This window comes from Caretta caretta, chromosome 3 (assembly GCF_965140235.1).
Source record: "Caretta caretta isolate rCarCar2 chromosome 3, rCarCar1.hap1, whole genome shotgun sequence".
Taxonomy (NCBI): Eukaryota; Metazoa; Chordata; order Testudines; family Cheloniidae; genus Caretta; species Caretta caretta.
In genome coordinates this window covers 48,925,351-48,944,515 of record NC_134208.1, presented here as the reverse complement: position 1 = coordinate 48,944,515, position 19,165 = coordinate 48,925,351, and the positions used below count along the sequence as shown (strand labels likewise).

At 42.0% G+C, this 19,165-nt stretch overlaps 1 protein-coding gene across 7 annotated transcripts in view; it reads right to left on the bottom strand.

Annotated features, from left to right (window-relative positions):
• PRIM2 (DNA primase subunit 2) overlaps positions 1 to 19,165 on the bottom strand; it is a 308,890-nt gene that overhangs the window by 277,096 nt on the left and 12,629 nt on the right. The window lies entirely within an intron of this gene.

The following is a 19,165-nucleotide window of genomic DNA, read 5'->3' as shown; positions in this document are numbered from 1 at the left end:
TTTAAATAGGACCCTCAAAAGCTCATGTGAGGGAAGCAACAATGCAGGATAATTCACTCACAAGACAGATTACATTGCCCCACTTGAAGTATATTTCCCCTGACTACTGCTTAAAGATAAGGCAAAAGAAACAAATTATGTGAAATCTAAACTCAGTACATGTGTCTTCCTTGTACCACAACAGAGGAAAACACACATTACTACAACTATTAATTTTTTTTCTTGTAACACCCAAACAGAAAAGTCATGGCAATATAAACTTGAGTTAAACCACCTCTATGCCCCATCCCAGAAGATATAATTATCCTAATTATGCCTCAAACAATATGTATAAGTCATCTAGTTTCCCCATGAGTATTGTCAGAGAAGGGCTCTAAGAGGGATTTGAGCGTGCAGAGGGAAGAGGCCTTGCAAAGGAGTTCAGGAAATCTGTTCCATGCACAAGGACAGTAGAGTCTGACAAACGGACAGATGAGGCTGGCAATGACTGACGACTGTAGAATGAGTCAAAAGTGAAAAAGTAAGAGTAGCAGAACCATGGAGGGTTTTGAAGTTGAAGGAGCCAACAGGGGGGTTCAAAGTGGGGAACTATCACAGTCCCTAGGTAGACAACCCCTCCACTCCTAGCATCCATTGCAACTGGCAGGCCCATGTCTCCACTTCTTTGGGGTGGAATCCCACTATCCAATCACTTTCCACCGGAGTTTCCACTTTACACCTCACTGGTGGCCAGCTGTTACTTGGAAGATCCAACTTGGACCCTACCAGAGCTCTCCTTATGGAGCCTCTGATCAGTAATATGCTATGACACAGAAGTAGTTTTCTCCAAAGAAAGTATGATTTATTACGCCCAAATGGTACACAGAGCTTAGAGAAGTAGATTTTAAAACAAAACTAAACAAAAAATGGTGTGTGCATATTGTCTTACCTATGCTTGGCATTTCCCCTCAAGCCCATAGATAGACATGACTTCGTCTTGATGTCCCCATTCTCTCTGGGCACTGAGTTACCACTACCTGATGCAGACCCTGATTCTCAGTCAGCCTGTCTGTGTGTCAGCCTCATGGCCTACTGACACTTTAACCTCTTCCTTTTCTGCCATGGTCACCATTTTAATCCATCAAGGTCTTCTGATTTCAGGCTTAGCTTTGGGAAGAGAAAGACATCTTAGTCTGGATGGTGACAGCTAGGTAGTTGCTTCCCCAAATTGATGGCTCAGCCACTGTTGTCTTAGCTCTTTTGAAACTAGGTACCTGAAAGTCTGTCTTATCTATGGGCTGGTCAACACTACACAGTTAGGTCAACATAAGGGACCTTATGTTGACCTAATTGGGTCAGCGTCTATGCTACAGCCTTCCTACCACTGATGTAAGTGCTCTATTACACCGACATAACTACTCCATCTCCAAGAGAGGCATAAGGCTTATGTTGTTGTAGATAAGGTGATGAAGTATCTGTGTAGACACTTGTGTCTCTTACATAGGCTTTCTTGTCAATATCACAGCAGGAGCCATGAAATTGACGAAAAAGCCCCTGCTCCTGGATGAAGCTAAGCCTTTTTTTTTTTGCCTCTGTCTTCACTAACAAGGTCAGCTCCCAGACTGCTGCGCTGGGCATCACAACATGGGGAATAGATGGCCAGCCCTCTGTGGAGAAAGAGGTGGTTAGGGACTATTTAGAAAAGCTGGACGTGCACAAGTCCATGGGGCCGGACGAGTTGCATCCGAGAGTGCTAAAGGAATTGGCGGCTGTGATTGCAGAGCCATTGGCCATTATCTTTGAAAACTCATGGCAAACGGGGGAGGTCCTGGACAACTGGAAAAAGGCTAATGTAGTGCCCATCTTTAAAAGAAGGAGGATCTGGGGAACTACAGGCCAGTCAACCTCACCTCAGTCCCCGGAAAAATCATGGAACAGGTCCTCAAAGAATCAATCCTGAAGCACTTACATGAGAGGAAAGTGATCAGGAACAGTCAGCATGGATTCACCAAGGGAAGGTCATGCCTGACTAATCTAATCGCCTTCTATGATGAGATTACTGGTTCTGTGGATGAAGGGAAAGCAGTGGATGTATTGTTTCTTGACTTTAGCAAAGCTTTTGACATGGTCTCCCACAGTATTCTTGTCAGCAAGTTAAAGAAGTATGGGCTGGATGAATGCACTATAAGGTCAGTAGAAAGTTGGCTGGATTGTTGGGCTCAACGGGTAGTGATCAATGGCTCCACGTCTAGTTGGAAGCCGGTGCCAAGTGGAGTGCCCCAGGGGTCGGTCCTGGGGCCAGTTTTGTTCAATATCTTCATAAATGATCTGGAGGATGGTGTGGATTGCACTCTCAGCAAATTTGCGGATGATACTAAACTGGGAGGAGTGGTAGATACGCTGGAGGGCAGGGACAGGATACAGAGGGACCTAGACAAATTGGAGGATTGGGCCAAAAGAAATCTGATGAGGTTCAATAAGGATAAGTGCAGGGTCCTGCACTTAGGACGGAAGAACCCAATGCACAGCTACAGACTAGGGACCAAATGGCTAGGCAGCAGTGCTGCGGAAAAGGACCTAGGGGTGACAGTGGACGAGAAGCTGGATATGAGTCAGCAGTGTGCCCTTGTTGCCAAGAAGGCCAATGCCATTTTGGGATGTATAAGTAGGGGCATAGCGAACAGATCGAGGGACGTGATCGTCCCCCTCTATTCGACATTGGTGAGGCCTCATCGGGAGTACTGTGTCCAGTTTTGAGCCCCACACTATAAGGAGGATGTGGAGAAATTGGAGAGAGTCCAGCGAAGGGCAACAAAAATGATTAGGGGTCTGGAACACATGACTTATGAGGAGAGGCTGAGGGAACTGGGATTGTTTAGTTTGCAGAAGAGAAGAATGAGGGGGGGATTTGATAGCTGCTTTCAACTACCTGAGAGGTGGTTCCAGAGAGGATGGTTCTAGACTATTCTCAGTGGTAGAAGAGGACAGGACAAGGAGTAATGGTCTCAAGTTGCAGTGCGGGAGGTTTAGGTTGGATATTAGGAAAAACTTTTTCACTAGAAGGGTGGTGAAACACTGGAATGCGTTACCTAGGGAGGTGATAGAATCTCCTTCCTTAGAAGTTTTTAAGGTCAGGCTTGACAAAGCCCTGGCTGGGATGTTTTAATTGGGGATTGGTCCTGCTTTGAGCAGGGGGTTGAACTAGATGACCTCCTAAGGTCCCTTCCAACCCTGATATTCTATGATGATTCTATGAGAAGCCCTGGCAGCTTCCCCCCCACTCTTGGCAAGGAACAAGGGGGTCAGGAAAAGCCCTGGGCAGCTTCCCCCCACCAGCTCCTGGAAGGGAATGGGGGCGGGAGGGAAGAATCCACTGGGAGTCTGGGAACCTAAGTGGCAGCCAGGCACCGGGCTCTCAGCTCCCCACACTGACCCTCTTAGGTCAGTGGAAGCGCTCCTGGTGAGCACACACACCAATCAACCAAAGGAGGGTAGTGTGAACATGCACCATCCTAGTAATTACTGTGGTGACTAAGTCAACCTAATATAGGTTGACTTGTATTTGTAGTGTAGACATACCCTATGTCACTAGCAAGACCCCTACAGGGCCTCAGTTCAGTTTGATTTAAACAGAAGAATATGCTAGAATACTCAAATCTTGCTGCAAGTGAGAGAGATTTCCATAACTGAAGCCCAGCACCAAGTGTCATTTCTCTGCAAAATAGTTTACTTTTTACACTGCTTTCATAGCTCCTCCACATAACATGGCACTTACTTTGAGATTCAAAACTTCCCCACCACAGTTGAAAATACAAACTTAATCTGAAAATTCTGAACTTTTATTCTTGCAGATGATACTCACTTTATTTCCCTTGAAATATCTTACAATCTATTTTAGTTTCTTTTTCTGCCAGAAACTGTCAGACACCATAATTGCTCATTTCTAGTAAGCTTTTAATGCTTTAATCTCCAAAATTATATCTCACAACTGCACACCTGTGTTTGCATATTCCCTTTGATGGTCCCCATCACTTTAAATGTCAGCATTTATTCCACGTCTCAAGTGCTACTTAAGAACTAGCTGTGCTCATCTTCTGGCAGACTTTGCATCTAGATTTTGTAATGTGTTTTTCAGAGCTATAAATTACAAGCCACATTTAAAATGTTCTGTTTTTTTTTTTTAATATAAATTTGGTTGGTATTAACCCTTTTTAAAAAAAAAGAGAGAGACTCCTCTTCGGGATATAAAGTATAGAACTTGTCAAAAGTACAATAGAAAAGATCTGTACGTTTCTAGGGTAAGGAGTTTAGAAATATACCACTGAGATTCTCCTCACTTGCCATGTTAGGTAACTGAAGTATCCAATACATGGGGAAGGCTTTTTTAATGTTACTTAATTAAAAACAAATTTGCTTTCTACTGACATAAGTAAACTTTAGAGATTGAAAAAAGTTTTCTAAATATAGTCTTCTTAGCAGACACCACCACCCCTTCTTATTTCAAAGGCAATGTATAGTTTTGGTACTTTATATACTTTCTAATCAAACCTATGGAGCTTAGAAGCTCTTCTGGGTCACTGGTTTCCCACAGCTCACACTGCTCAGGAGATCCATAAGGTCCTTGGCTTCACCTGCCTCTCTGTGCAGAGCTTGCAGGTTCCCTGTTCCCTTTGCCTTGCACTGCCTGGCAGACCTGAGGCTGGAACCACATAGATCACATTTCTTTTCCTTTTTTCCTTCCCCCTGTACACAGATTTTATAAAGTTATCATAATGTGGGCACTTTATAAAGTACCTTTTGCTATATTAAATAGTGCTGATTTTTATAAAGAAGTTTTACTTTGTTATCCTGTGCACTAGATCTTAATATTTACTGTATGTAAAGCCTGAAGTTTTACAATCACGCTATTTTTAGTTAGATGGACCCAAAGAAGTCTAAGAATACTAAGTTTTAAAGTGTCATTTTAAGTACTCAAAAATGTTTTTTCCAAATGCTTTCACTGTCTAAAAAGTACCAGCATACCCTGAAAGTAACTAAAAAAGATTTCCCTATGCAAATTTATAGGGTGAGTATATATAGGGTAAATATACCCTGGTTGCAACCTTAACTACAACACTGCTATGGAGTGGCTCCATAATTAAAACTAATTATTAAATGATCTGTAACTCAAACTGTTTGACCAATTCTCTTTATTCTTTCCTGAAAGAACAACTGCATGCCATTATATAAGGAAATCCTTTCCTACAAACAGAAAACCTACTTAATAATACCACTGTGAAGCTAGGACTAGATGTCTGGTCTTTTAGTTCAAAAAAAAAAAAAAAAAAAGATATATGCCTCGACCAGCTGAACAGAAAGAAAACCTGGGTCAGTAAAAGACTTATGTTCATCTAAAGATGTAACCCGCTAAAAGGCACACTGATCACATGCCAGTAGCAGAAAGTACAGTAGCTGGCAAGATCAGTGATACACACACAGAAAGCAAGAATTTTATATTTAAACATAAAAAAGTGCAAGACTCCATTTTCCTCAGCTACCAAGGTTGCTCTTCCATGTTTCTCTTTAGATCATTGGTCACTGTGCCCTCATCTGCAGCCCTTACAACAGTCCTTTGTTTAGAAAAATTAGGCCATGTATGTACAGCAGGGTTTTCCATAGGAGTTCACTTCTGTGATGAAAAAGTATTTTGTTTTTACTCTAGATCCTTGGTTTCTGCATATACTGCAGTAAGATCTCCCTAACACGAGTTTACAAGGAAGTTTCCCCATCTAACGAAAGAAAATAAAAGAACAGCACACCAATAGAAAAGGAAGCATATTCACATACTACAAATGGCTTCACACTGCAGTTAACCCCCTTCTCTACTCCTTACCTCACCAGGGTGTGCAGAGATAAATACATTAAAGACTATGAGGTGCTCAGACACTACAGAGATGGGGACCATTTAAGAACCTAACACAGATAGATTCAGTCAGGCCTAGACACTCCTGCTCAAGGATACTCAAAAACCAAAAGTAGTACTACCAAATGGCAAAGTCCTAAAAGGTTACTTTTCTCCACTCATCTTCTCCTATTTAATTAGATTGGGCAGAATATACTCCTTCACAAACACACTATAACTATTTACATTAGACAAAACAATCATTAATACCTTTACTCAATGGCAAACTATTTTCTGCAAATATAATCTATGTAAAATCTTATCAAAAGCTCCAAGTACATAGAAAATGCAAAGGGGGTAAACTATTCTTACATTAAAGGCTAACAAAGAATGTTAGACAAGTGAAAATTTCAATAAGGATGATTTTTCAATGACCTGTAAAACAGTTTAATCAACTGGTCTGCAAACCTTGCAGATATATTCTTATTTGCTTTAAAGTAAAACTTAAGTTTCAAGTTAAAACCGTTTTTACTAATCAAAGCTATAATGGGGGCTAAAAGAGGGCTCATAAAGACATCTATTTGTAACTGTAGGTAGAGATAGTGAAAATGTATTATGTAAAGTACGTTTAAAAGTCTCCAAGGTCACTGCTCCAACCCTAAAATGTTCATTTTTTCACCCATGTCTAGAAGTATAAAACATGCTGATTTATCTTAATCTAAACATACAAGCAATTAACTGATTATTGTTCACATGATTGTCTCAGGCAAGACAAATATATACTGACCTCATTATACATATAGGCACAACAGATTTTTGGTTCGGGGGCTTTTTTTTTTGGTATGCTTAAGAATTTGAGTGCATTACAAAAAACTCACTCAGGTGAAGGTTTTGTTTCATTGGGGTTTGTTTGGTTTTTGAAATTGTTTTTTGCTGAATTTGTACTTTTCTGATTAAAAAGCCCAGTACCAGGCTCCTATGAAAAACAATATGATTTCTATTGTCCAAAGGGACTCCAAAAAATAAAAATCAAAGCAAGCAGGCATGTCATTGTCAGAAGTTTGAACTGCAGCCTCTCAGAAATTGTTTATCAGGCTGTCTGCTGTTGACCTTTTCAATCAAATCAATCAATAAATAAATAAAATCTAACTGAATAGAATGTTAGTACACTTCTAGTTAACCTTTACCATTCAGCTGTACAGTAGCATAACCAAGATCTGACACCCAAACTGATATTGACAATCTGTATTTTGACCCTCACACATACGCCTCTTGAGAATGATTACAAAAGTAAGTTCCATTGTCTTAGTTTTTTCCCCATAGCAGTCTCAAAGACAAAGGTTTTACAAGAAAGAGTAGATGTGCATAATGTTAGCTCTCAAAGGCTCCTATCAGGATTAGGGCTCCATCATGTGAGATGGTGTACAAACACAGGAAAAAGACAGTCCCTGCTCAGCAAGCTTAACATTTAGGTATACATGGTGCAAACAACAAAGGTAGAGAAATCAGGACAAGAGGATGAGGGTACAAAAAGCAGTCACATAGATAATTCTATCTTCTGTCGTACTTGACTTGTGATTCAAAAAATAGATACAAGTTGTAAAATATATTTAAATATTCCTCCTATTTTTATCCTTTAGAAAACCACTTTCTCTATCAACCCATTAAAACAGAATTTGTGGTCATTTCCAGCGCTGCAAAAAGTAAGATATTAAGAAGAGAGTCAAAACAAATCCATGAGTCCTGGCACAATTAGCTCAGAGACCCCATAATTCTTGCTTGTTCTATTGGGCCATACATGTGTACCTAGGGTCTCAGACAAGATTGTACTCAGGGCAGCCAGCCCATCTTGCTGCTCGCATCGCCATGGTTACACTTGTATATTTAGCACACTAGCTTCATCAGAGCCAGTGCAGTTATGTCTACCGGAGCTGGAAATTATACCTTCCAACTCCAGTGCAGACATACTGTAAGACCGCAAACACTGCAGACTCTCCTTTTCCTCCAGTTAAGTGGAGTGCTTAAATTTGAGCTGAAACCCTGATCTTCAGAAGTTATCAGTTGAAAGTAAAAAATGCTATTTTCAACACCTAAATATCACATAGCTAGATAAATAAGACAGATGGTTAAATTTTATAACACACCATTTCACAATCCTACTTAGGGACAAGGAGGATAAGAAAAGGCATGTTAATTCTGTCCAAACCACTGCCTCATATTCCAAACAACTTTGGGAAAGGTTCAGGTTTTCAAGAACATCTCAAAGAAGGATAATGCATCTTCTGGAGGCAGGCTTACAAAATATTTACAAGTCAAGAACATTTGATGTTCCTTTATGCTTAACAAGTACCACAAAGTGCAGCAGCACATATCAAGAAAATTTTTGAAATCTATAAAAATTTTAAAATTTCAGCTACATCTGCTTTGATATGAAAATCTAAGTTTTGTTGTACATGTTAATCAATGAATCTTTTGCCTTAGTACTATATTACACGAATAGCCTACATGTGATCCAAGTTCTTTAACCGGACTTATTCCTTTACCAGGTTCAAGTTATTAGAGGGCATATTCATGTTCAGAATAGGTGAAAAACCCATCAGAACTAACAAACTTACAAGAATTGATGGTGGGGAATCAAGTTACCTGAGTTAGCTGTCTTGTCTTGCTATCCCCCATCCAACTATTCTGCTTCACTAGCTGATGGATATTAATTGACTACAAATTAAAGACATCTAGAAAAAACTTTCTATTATTTTTTAAACATAAGCCACAATTTTTCATGATTAAAGAAAATTTTAAATTATTTACTGTTTTGGAAGCCTGTCGGATCCTAAAGCCTCTAGCAGCAGTGCCATCCCCTCAAACGATCTGCACTGCTGACTCTGTCACATTAACTGGGCTCAGGAAGAAGGCTACTCTGTGTGTGTAAACAAAGCCAGAAGTTAAACAGGATTTTTTTTTTTAAAATGATTGAATCCAAAATTCTGCCTCCAATCATTAAAATTTCTTTTCAAGAATCTGTGAACACAGATCTGAATAGGAGTTTTAAGGGAAATATAATCCTGCCAGCTGTTAAGTACTTTCTGGTTCTATAGAGAAAAAAACCAAAAGTAATTTTAAAATTAGTCTCATCATATATCCCATACCTACCAAGTTTACTCAACCCATCATCCTAGAAGTCTAAAAGGCAAGAAACGTATATATAATGAACACATCACGGATATTTTAAAAAGTTGGGGTCTGATTCTGTAAATCTGTAATCATACATATAATTCTGATTGACGAATAGGTACATAAAAGTCTACAGGAATAGACCACTACTAGCTTTAATGAGTACTGTTGGCTGTGGTCATTTTACTGAGAAGCTGAATAATTTTTCACTAGTCAGGTGTGTTAACCAACACTCCAGTGCCAAACATCCCAAACTCTGGGGAAGCCTGAAATCAGATCTGAACTTTGGCAGCTAGGGCCCCTCTCAGTTTGTAATTTAGAAACATAAAAGCTTCACACTGAAGATCATAACATCACCCTGTTATACAGATTGAGGGTTACAAGAGATCATAAGAAAACTAGTATAAAAACAATTCAAGCTGACTGGAGACTGTTTCTTGTTGCCAATATAGGCACCCCGTTCCAGTATCACACCTTCTATAACTTTTCCTCAAGACAGTCACCTCCAATAGAAAATTTTAAAATGCCTAACCATTAAAATGTTAATACGTATCCACAGTAAAGTGTTACTTACCTGACTAACTTTCATACTGCTGGCCTGAACAAAATATAACCAGTTAATTTTAAAAATTTTCCATTGTGAAGAATTTTTAACTAACATGCCACAAGAAGTGTCCAATTTCTACAGTAGTTCTTATTTTGGATGTCTTCTGCTTTATACACACCCTATTTCAGGTTCACCATGTAACTTAATGCTTATCTTTTAGTTTCCACGAGTATTTAATATCTTACTGGACAAAAACTAGACTAATCTGGTTTAAGCTCCCAGTAGCATTAAGGAGGGAATACTGAAAGGGGCGGGGGGGGGGGGGAGGGGGGAAGGAAAAGAGAAGAGAGTTTTCACTGAGAAGAATTTATGTTGGGTGGTCTGGCTCAAATAGTATAAATGGATAACATCCCCCCATACTAACTTTGACTAAAGAGGGAACTTGTGAAAATGTCTTCAATTATCTGGACTTCAACTCTACTGGGAAGCACTGGTGTGTATAACTATAAATAGAGTCCTACCAAATTCACGGCCATAAAAAACCATGTCATGGACCCTGAAACCTGGTCTCCCCCACTCTGAAATCTTTTGTGTGCTTTTACCCTATGCTATACAGATTTCACAGGGGAGACCAGTGTTTCTCAAATTGGGGGCCCTAACCCAAAAGGGAGTTGTAGGGAGGTTGCAAGGTTATTTGTGGTGGGGGGGGGGGAGACACGGTATTGCCACCCTTACTTCTGCACTGCCTTCAGAGCTGGGTGGCTAAAGAGCAGCAGCTGATGGCCGGGCACCCAGCTCTGAAGGCAGCGCTCCACCAGCAGCGGCACAGAAGTAAGGGTGGCGATACCATACCAGGCCATTCTTACTTCTGCGCTGCTGCCTTCAGAGCTGGACAGCCAGAGTGTGGCGGCTGCTGACTGAGGGCCCAGCTCTGCAGGCAGCAGCGCAGAAGTAAGGGTGGCAATACCATACCATCCCCTCCTTATTTCTGCGTTGCTGCTGGCGGTGGCTCTGCCTTCTGAGCTGGGCTCCCAGCCAGCAGCAGCCACCGCTCTCCAGCTGCCCAGCACTGAAGGCAACACCACCGCCAGCAGCAGGACAGAAGTAAGAGTAGCAGTACTGCAACCCCTTCTACAATAACCTTGTGACACTCCTCCCCAAACTTCTTTTGGGTGAGGACCCCGACAATTACACCACCATGAAATTTCAGATTTAAATAGCTGAAACATTAAATTTTTTATTTTTAAAATGCTATGACCATGAAATTGACCACAATGGACCGCAAATTTGGTAGGGCCCTATCTATAAAAGAACAGAATATTCTTAACTGCACTCCCACATGTTTGGATGTTACATATCCTGACATCAGCATTTGTGAGAGGCCAGAAACAGGGAAGGCGATTTATGATGCAAGTTTTCATAAAGACACAGGAAGGTAGTAACATATGCCCAAATAGATATATTTATTCATGGTACAATGATGATTAAAAAAAAAAAGTATCAGATTGCCAGTTACAAATTCAGAAGACTGGCTCAGCCCTCTGAAAAATATAAAGGATGATGGAACCCATGGAGTTAAAGCTGAGAAAAAAGGTTTATAAGGGTTACTCACGCCTGGTCTACACTGGGGGCAGGGTTTTGATAATACAGTTTCATTGGAAATGGAATCAAGATGGATATCATTCAAAAGTCCTTTCTCCCACAAACACATTGGTATCAAACATGATAAACCTACAACCATTATGCAGATACGTATTCAATTAAAGATTTAAAAATCCATGCTTTTATACATTATACTTTAATACAGGGATGCACTGCTCACTTAAAGAGGACATTAATCGTTGGTAATCCTAGGGAAGTCAGCCTTGACATGTATGATGAATAAATGTTTTCAGTCCAAGTCATCATCAGCTGTTGTCTTCATCTAGCGCACCACTGCTAGACATGCTGTCACACTGCTTCTCATTCACACCACTTTTGCACATTTCCATAAGAGGCAGGATGCTGAACAAACATTTGCAAGGTGCTGGGCATTTGTTCAGCTGAAGGATTGATTTGGGACCACGTGGTATTTCACAAAACACAGGTGTGATCAGTCCGTCCTCCAAGACCCATCCATGACCAAGGAGAGGGGGAAGTTCTGGATGTACTCAATCATTGAGAGACATTCCATTGTGTGATAATTTGCCCTCTTGGTAGTAGGTATAAATGCACCCCTTGTTGGTGGCAATTTTTCTCCATTTGCCTGCTTCTTGGAAAAGCGTCCACTAACATAACTCTGCAAGTGTCATAATGTTGGCCTTTAAATTGTAAGCTCGGCATATGAATGCAACCAGTGCATTTATGACCTCAGTGCCTGTCTCAACCGTTTCAAGAACCTTCAGAGCAAGAAGAGTCTTCAGCTGTGCTCTCTGTAACCTGCACATTTGCGTGGCCACCCAGGAGAAATCCAAATGCCACCTAGCTGATTAACAGAGCACATACAGCTGGAAGCATGTGTTCAGGTGCACCTCCCCGCACATTGCTCCACCCTGCAGCTGCTCCCAGGACCCTCCTACTGGCTGTGCGGGGGGGGAGAAGGAGGGTGCTAATTTCAGGGTGTCCCCCTTGCTTTGCCCCTGTACCCCATCTCTGCACAGCGGGAGGGGGTCACAGCCTGGCTCAGGACTCAGAGCTGCTGTGGTGAACAGTGAGTGAGTGCCTTTCTTAAAGAGACAGCACACTGTTTCTGAGATTTCCCCAGCAGCCAACTCACAGTCTGTCTCTCTCTCACACATGCACACACAGTCTCTTTCACTCTCACCTCCCAACACATACTTGTATTGTTATTACCACCTCTTGGTATTTCTCTGTAACTGTATTCTTTCAAAGTGTGTTATTTTAGTGTTTTGACTGGTCTATGCATTTCATTGTTTTTATTTCTCTTACTAATCAAATAATTAAATTTAAATATGAGTTCTAAAATGCCTAACCTGTCCTGGCTGGAGTAATTATCCCTCTGGTAACTTTATAATATATATATGTATTTTTAAATCTAGGTTTTTTGTTTCTATTAATGGCGCACATCTGCAAATACCTTGGTGCACATAACAAAATTTATTCCACACATGGATGGAAAAAATTAGAGGGAACATTGGTCTTCAGAGGCTGAATCAAATGATTTCCAGTATAATTTGGTCTTTCCAGCCAATCTTCCAGTCATGTCACATCCTGAAAGGGCAAGAAAACTTGGCAATGTGAAGGCTGGTCTGAGAGATAGGAATATACAATAGCTTTGTTCCCCTGCAGCAGGCACAAAACCAGAATCTTGCTGAAGACTTGGGTAGCATCTCGCAGAGAGCACTAGGACATCTGTGTCTTGGGCAAAAATCTAGAGTGTCGTAGCACCTCTTACTCTGGCATGGAAGGATGCAAGACAATTTTACTGTCAACCACTTCATGAGAACTATGAAGAAACTCCACTGAACAATGCAAGCCAACAGCTTCATTACACCATGTGAAAATCAAAGTCTTCTAGCCATTCTGACACAGGGAAGAAAGGTAAGCAGCAGGATACGGACCCTGGACTTCAGGAAAGCAGACTTCGACTCCCTCAGGGAACGGATGGGTAGGATCCCCTGGGGGACTAACATGAAGGGGAAAGGAGTCCAGGAGAGCTGGCTGTATTTCAAGGAATCCCTGTTGAGGTTACAGGGACAAACCATCCCGATGTGTCGAAAGAATAGTAAGTATGGCAGGCGACCAGCTTGGCTTAACGGTGAAATCCTAGCAGATCTTAAGCATAAAAAAGAAGCTTACAAGAAGTGGAAGGTTGGACATATGACCAGGGAAGAGTATAAAAATATTGCTCGGGCATGTAGGAATGAAATTAGGAGGGCCAAATCGCACCTGGAGCTGCAGCTAGCAAGAGATGTTAAGAGTAACAAGAAGGGCTTCTTCAGGTATGTTGGCAACAAGAAGAAAGCCAAGAAAAGTGTGGGCCCCTTAATGAATGAGGGAGGCAACCTAGTGACAGAGGATGTGGAAAAAGCTAATGTACTCAATGCTTTTTTTGCCTCTGTCTTCACGAACAAGGTCAGCTCCCAGACTGCTGCGCTGGGCATCACAACATGGGGAATAGATGGCCAGCCCTCTGTGGAGAAAGAGGTGGTTAGGGACTATTTAGAAAAGCTGGACGTGCACAAGTCCATGGGGCCGGACGAGTTGCATCCGAGAGTGCTAAAGGAATTGGCGGCTGTGATTGCAGAGCCATTGGCCATTATCTTTGAAAACTCGTGGCGAACGGGGGAAGTCCCGGATGACTGGAAAAAGGCTAATGTAGTGCCCATCTTTAAAAAAGGGAAGAAGGAGGATCCTGGGAACTACAGGCCAGTCAGCCTCACTTCAGTCCCCGGAAAAATCATGGAACAGGTCCTCAAAGAATCAATCCTGAAGCACTTACATGAGAGGAAAGTGATCAGGAACAGTCAGCATGGATTCACCAAGGGAAGGTCATGCCTGACTAATCTAATCGCCTTCTATGATGAGATTACTGGTTCTGTGGATGAAGGGAAAGCAGTGGATGTATTGTTTCTTGACTTTAGCAAAGCTTTTAACACGGTCTCCCACAGTATTCTTGTCAGCAAGTTAAGGAAGTATGGGCTGGATGAATGCACTATAAGGTGGGTAGAAAGTTGGCTAGATTGTCGGGCTCAACGGGTAGCGATCAATGGCTCCATGTCTAGTTGGAAGCCAGTGTCAAGTGGAGTGCCCCAGGGGTCGGTCCTGGGGCCGGTTTTGTTCAATATCTTCATAAATGATCTGGAGGATGGTGTGGATTGCACTCTCAGCAAATTTGCGGATGATACTAAACTGGGAGGAGTGGTAGATACGCTGGAGGGCAGGGACAGGATACAGAGGGACCTAGACAAATTGGAGGATTGGGCCAAAAGAAATCTGATGAGGTTCAATAAGGATAAGTGCAGGGTCCTGCACTTAGGACGGAAGAACCCAATGCACAGCTACAGACTAGGGACCAAATGGCTAGGCAGCAGTGCTGCGGAAAAGGACCTAGGGGTGACAGTGGACGAGAAGCTAGATATGAGTCAGCAGTGTGCCCTTGTTGCCAAGAAGGCCAATGCCATTTTGGGATGTATAAGTAGGGGCATAGCGAGCAGATCAAGGGACGTGATCGTCCCCCTCTATTCGACATTGGTGAGGCCTCATCTGGAGTACTGTGTCCAGTTTTGGGCCCCACACTACAAGGAGGATGTGGAGAAATTGGAGAGAGTCCAGCGAAGGGCAACAAAAACGATTAGGGGTCTGGAACACATGAGTTATGAGGAGAGGCTGAGGGAACTGGGATTGTTTAGTCTGCAGAAGAGAAGAATGAGGGGGGATTTGATAGCTGCTTTCAACTACCTGAGAGGTAGTTCCAGAGAGGATGGTTCTAGACTGTTCTCAGTGGTAGCAGATGACAAAACGAGGAGTAATGGTTTCAAGTTGCAGTGGGGGAGGTTTAGGTTGGATATTAGGAAAAACTTTTTCACTAGGAGGGTGGTGAAACACCGGAATGCGTTGCCTAGGGAGGTGGTGGAATCTCCTTCCTTAGAAGTTTTTAAGGTCAGGCTTGACAAAGCCCTGGCTGGGATGATTTAATTGGGTATGGGTCCTGCTTTTGAGCAGGGGGTTGGACTAGATGACCTCCTGAGGTCCCTTCCAACCCTGATATTCTATGATTCTTCACCTGCTGGAGTGTTTTTCCTGCAAGATATGCAGTTAACTCACCCTTCATGAGAGTATGAGACAGTAGCTTTTTCACTGCAACTTTGGAGATGTTTGTGGAGTCTATGAATTTGTATTGAACAGGTGCAATAAAAGGAAGTCTCTTGATTCTGGTAATATTTCTAACTGATTCCTCCACATAGGTGTCAAACACAAGGTGGACTTTGTCATAGATCCAGTATTTTCTCTGTAGCCTCATAATGAAGCGTTCAGACAAATCTCAGCAGGCTTTAAGAGTTTCTGGTTTGTTGAGAGCTTGTCAGTAGGTGCTGACTTAGGAAGACCCCATGCAAGCATTAGTTTGCTTACTTTTTGCCTGGCACATATGCATTACTCCAGCACATTAGAGCATTGAACATGATACCATGGAGAACTATGTGAGACTATGGGAAAGTACAAGATCAACAGCACACTGAAATCTGGACACAACCACAAGACATGCAAAAAACAACAATGCATTTAGCTCTGTACTAGTCACTGCCACCGTCACTCTAAATTTCTTCTTTGCATTAGAGCACAGCTTCAGTCTGTTTTTCTTGACTGGAGACCATAAATTGATGGAGCCTTGAATACTACTTTGGATTTTGAAGGCTTCCTACAAGTCAGTCAAGTGGATACTTTGGGTCATGACATCTTCAGCGATCATATTTTTATCATAATAATGAGCTCTGGTCCATCATAAGCAAATGGGATGTAATGCGAGTGAGCTCATCCTGTTGCTTTAAAATTGCCCCTTCTTGTTCTGTGCATGATCTGATAACACAGTACTGTCAGTCAACAGCCACAATTTAACTTTATGTGGGTTGGATGTTTACTTATACTGTTACACAGGCATGCCAAATAAATATTGATCTTCACTTTTTTTTTTAAATATCTATATAATTGTTCTAGGTTTAACATGTTTGCTACCACTGTGTTTGTGGGTAAAAGGGTTTTTCAAATGATACCCAACTGAATCCATTTCCAACAAAATTATCAATATTTCCACCAACCGGAGGACCTGGAGCTGGGAGCCCAGGTATCGGTCCACCTGCCATGCTGTAAAGGGGGACACCACTGAAATTATGAGTCCATAGATTTTTACGAATCAAATGATACCTCTCCTTATCTTTCTATCATTAACTTGCCCACAGAATTCCACATGCTCCCAGACCGCAAGCAGAGTAAAGACATGCCGGAACCTTCGGGTATATACCCTACAGGGCTCACTACATGCCCAAGCAGCGCCTCCCACATCTACATTGCTATTTTTAGCTATGTAGTGCGCTGCTGCCTCCCTTCTGCCATAACCCTTTCCTTGCCACAGTGAAAGGCCCCAGCAGAGAGGAAAGGCTCTGGTAGTGGGAGAAGTAGCGACACACTACACTGCTGCTTGAGCCTTCCCCCCTGAGGCTCTCTCAACACATACGCTATGCACCACAGTATGGATGCAGTCTGCTTTTCACTGTGATATGTAGCTACATATACCCTACATGTGCTGCCAGTGTAGACAAGACCTAAGATGTCCAATAAACAGTGCTTAAGTTCCGTGACAGTTATTCTTTATCTTCCTCTACAATAAAGCTACGTAAGAGCATGGAAAACTTTTCAGAATAAGTTGCTGTGTATCCAATGGGCCCATGTATGCTGTGACATACTGAACCTAAGTTACAGTGCAAGACTTCTGGATCCTGCAGCACTCTGGTGTGGCAGCATGGATAGTCTGCTGAAGCTTAATTTTAAAATGTAGATTTTTTTAAATGAAATAGGATTGTATGTTATACACTGATAATAAATTCCATTTTACACTGCCCCCACATTTCCACTTTTTAATATGCAATGGTTTTTGACAACACAATTGCACTATAGAAACTGTCTGGGGCAAAGCTAGGAGTTTTTTGGCACCTGGGGCTGCACAGGAAATAGTTTAGAATTGTGGAATAGAAATATTAAATGGATGTTTCTACTAAAATAGTCAAGTGAAATATGTAACAAGGCTGGTACTCAAATTGTCATCTTTAAATTTCAGTTAAAAACTCATTAAGGCAATAGAACAGTTCACAATATAGAGCTATTTTATTATGCTCTCTGCAGACTCAAACACAACAATGCTTTGGTTTATGGAGTTAACAGTTTCAATGTTTTCACCACCACCACAAGCATTAGAAACTTTCTAAATGCAAGCTTGGATTCCAGTTCTAAAGCAAGGTGGATTTGATGGCCATGAAATAACAGAATCCACAGAGGTTAAATATACCCCTTTTTATTTTCATTTTCCAATGGCATGCTGGGGGCGGGGAAGCAGAAGAGTACACTTTGGGGGTTGGTGGGCACGGTGGAATGCTCAGGAAATACAATAATAAACTGTTTTGTCACAGTTCCTAATTTAACTGCATCTCTGACCCCTTCATGATCTCCTTGAGAGCACTCCACTTAGGTTTCAGGCCACCATATGTCACCTTTCTCAAGGCAGAATCCTGTGATTCTCTCCCTCTAGACCAGGGTCTCAGGCTGTAGTCCCAACCAATTTACTGTGATCATCTCTGACTTCAGCTCAGCACCCACAGTTCTGTTCTCTCAGGGGCAACAACAGGATTAACCAGTGACCAGCTAGCTTTCATAAAGAAAAGTACTGTTTCTTCAGAACAAAAGCATTATAAAAAACACATTTTTAAAATAGCTTAAAAGCAAATTTAGCTTTCCTGGTGGTCACCATCTTCCACCTGGAGTGTCTGATAGGTCTAAAGTACTTCAGGTTCTCCCACCGAGACCAATTCTGCTGGACATAGTTTCATGCCTGCCAGATCTTGGATGGAATGAGTGACCCTCTTCTCAGGTCAGGGCTGTTATATTTTATACAGTTTCAAGACATTTGCCTGCCAAGGCCTTTGAACAAGGATAAACCAGTTGCACTCACTGATGTGTGAAATATATAATAGCATATACATACCATGTGTGATCACATTAAATCCCAGAATTCCTTCTTCCTGCAATCATAATCATGGAATAGATCAGGGATCGGAAATCTTTGGCACCTGGCCTGTCAGTCAGGGAAATCCACTAGCAGGCCAAGCCGGTTTACCTGCAGCGTCCGCAGGTTCGGCCGATTGCAGATCCCACTGGCCGCAGTTCGCCGTTCCAGGCCAATGGGAGCTGTAGGAAGCGGCGGCCAGCACATCCCTCTGCCCACACCACTTCCCACAGCCCCCATTGGCCTTGAACAGCGAACCACGGCCAATGGGAGCTGCGATCGGCCGAACCTGCGGATACTGCAGGTAAACAAACCATCCCGGCCCACCAGTGGATTTCCCTGATGGGCCGCATGCCAAAGGTTGCTGATCCCTGGAATAGATGGTCCAGCTATGGCATAAGTTCTATTCTATATAGGTGTGTAGCTCACTCATCTCCACAGCTGCAATAAATATCCACACTAGTTAAAACATAACTAATGGAACAGTTACATTTTGAATCTTTTCATAACCTTCTCAATTTTTGAATTCATTGAGTAGTACATTGTACAAGTCTCCAGAGCACACAGACTGTATCTTAAATACTCCAAAAAGAGACACCTCAGAAACAACTGGCTCTGCTGTCTCAGCAGCAGGCTGGAATGCACTCTACCAACAATAGTTATGAAGAGACAAAATTCTGTACTCTCAAAGAATATTCACCAATTCCAGCCAATAGTCTGAAGAGTACAGAGCCTCACAGTATATGCCTTATGTTAGGATCAAATGACCAAGTCAGCTCGGAAAAATGTATCGATACTCCCATCTTGGTCCCTAAAAATGCATTTATACAAATCAACAGTTTCTCTTTAATAGCCTCAGTCTATGATTCAGCAT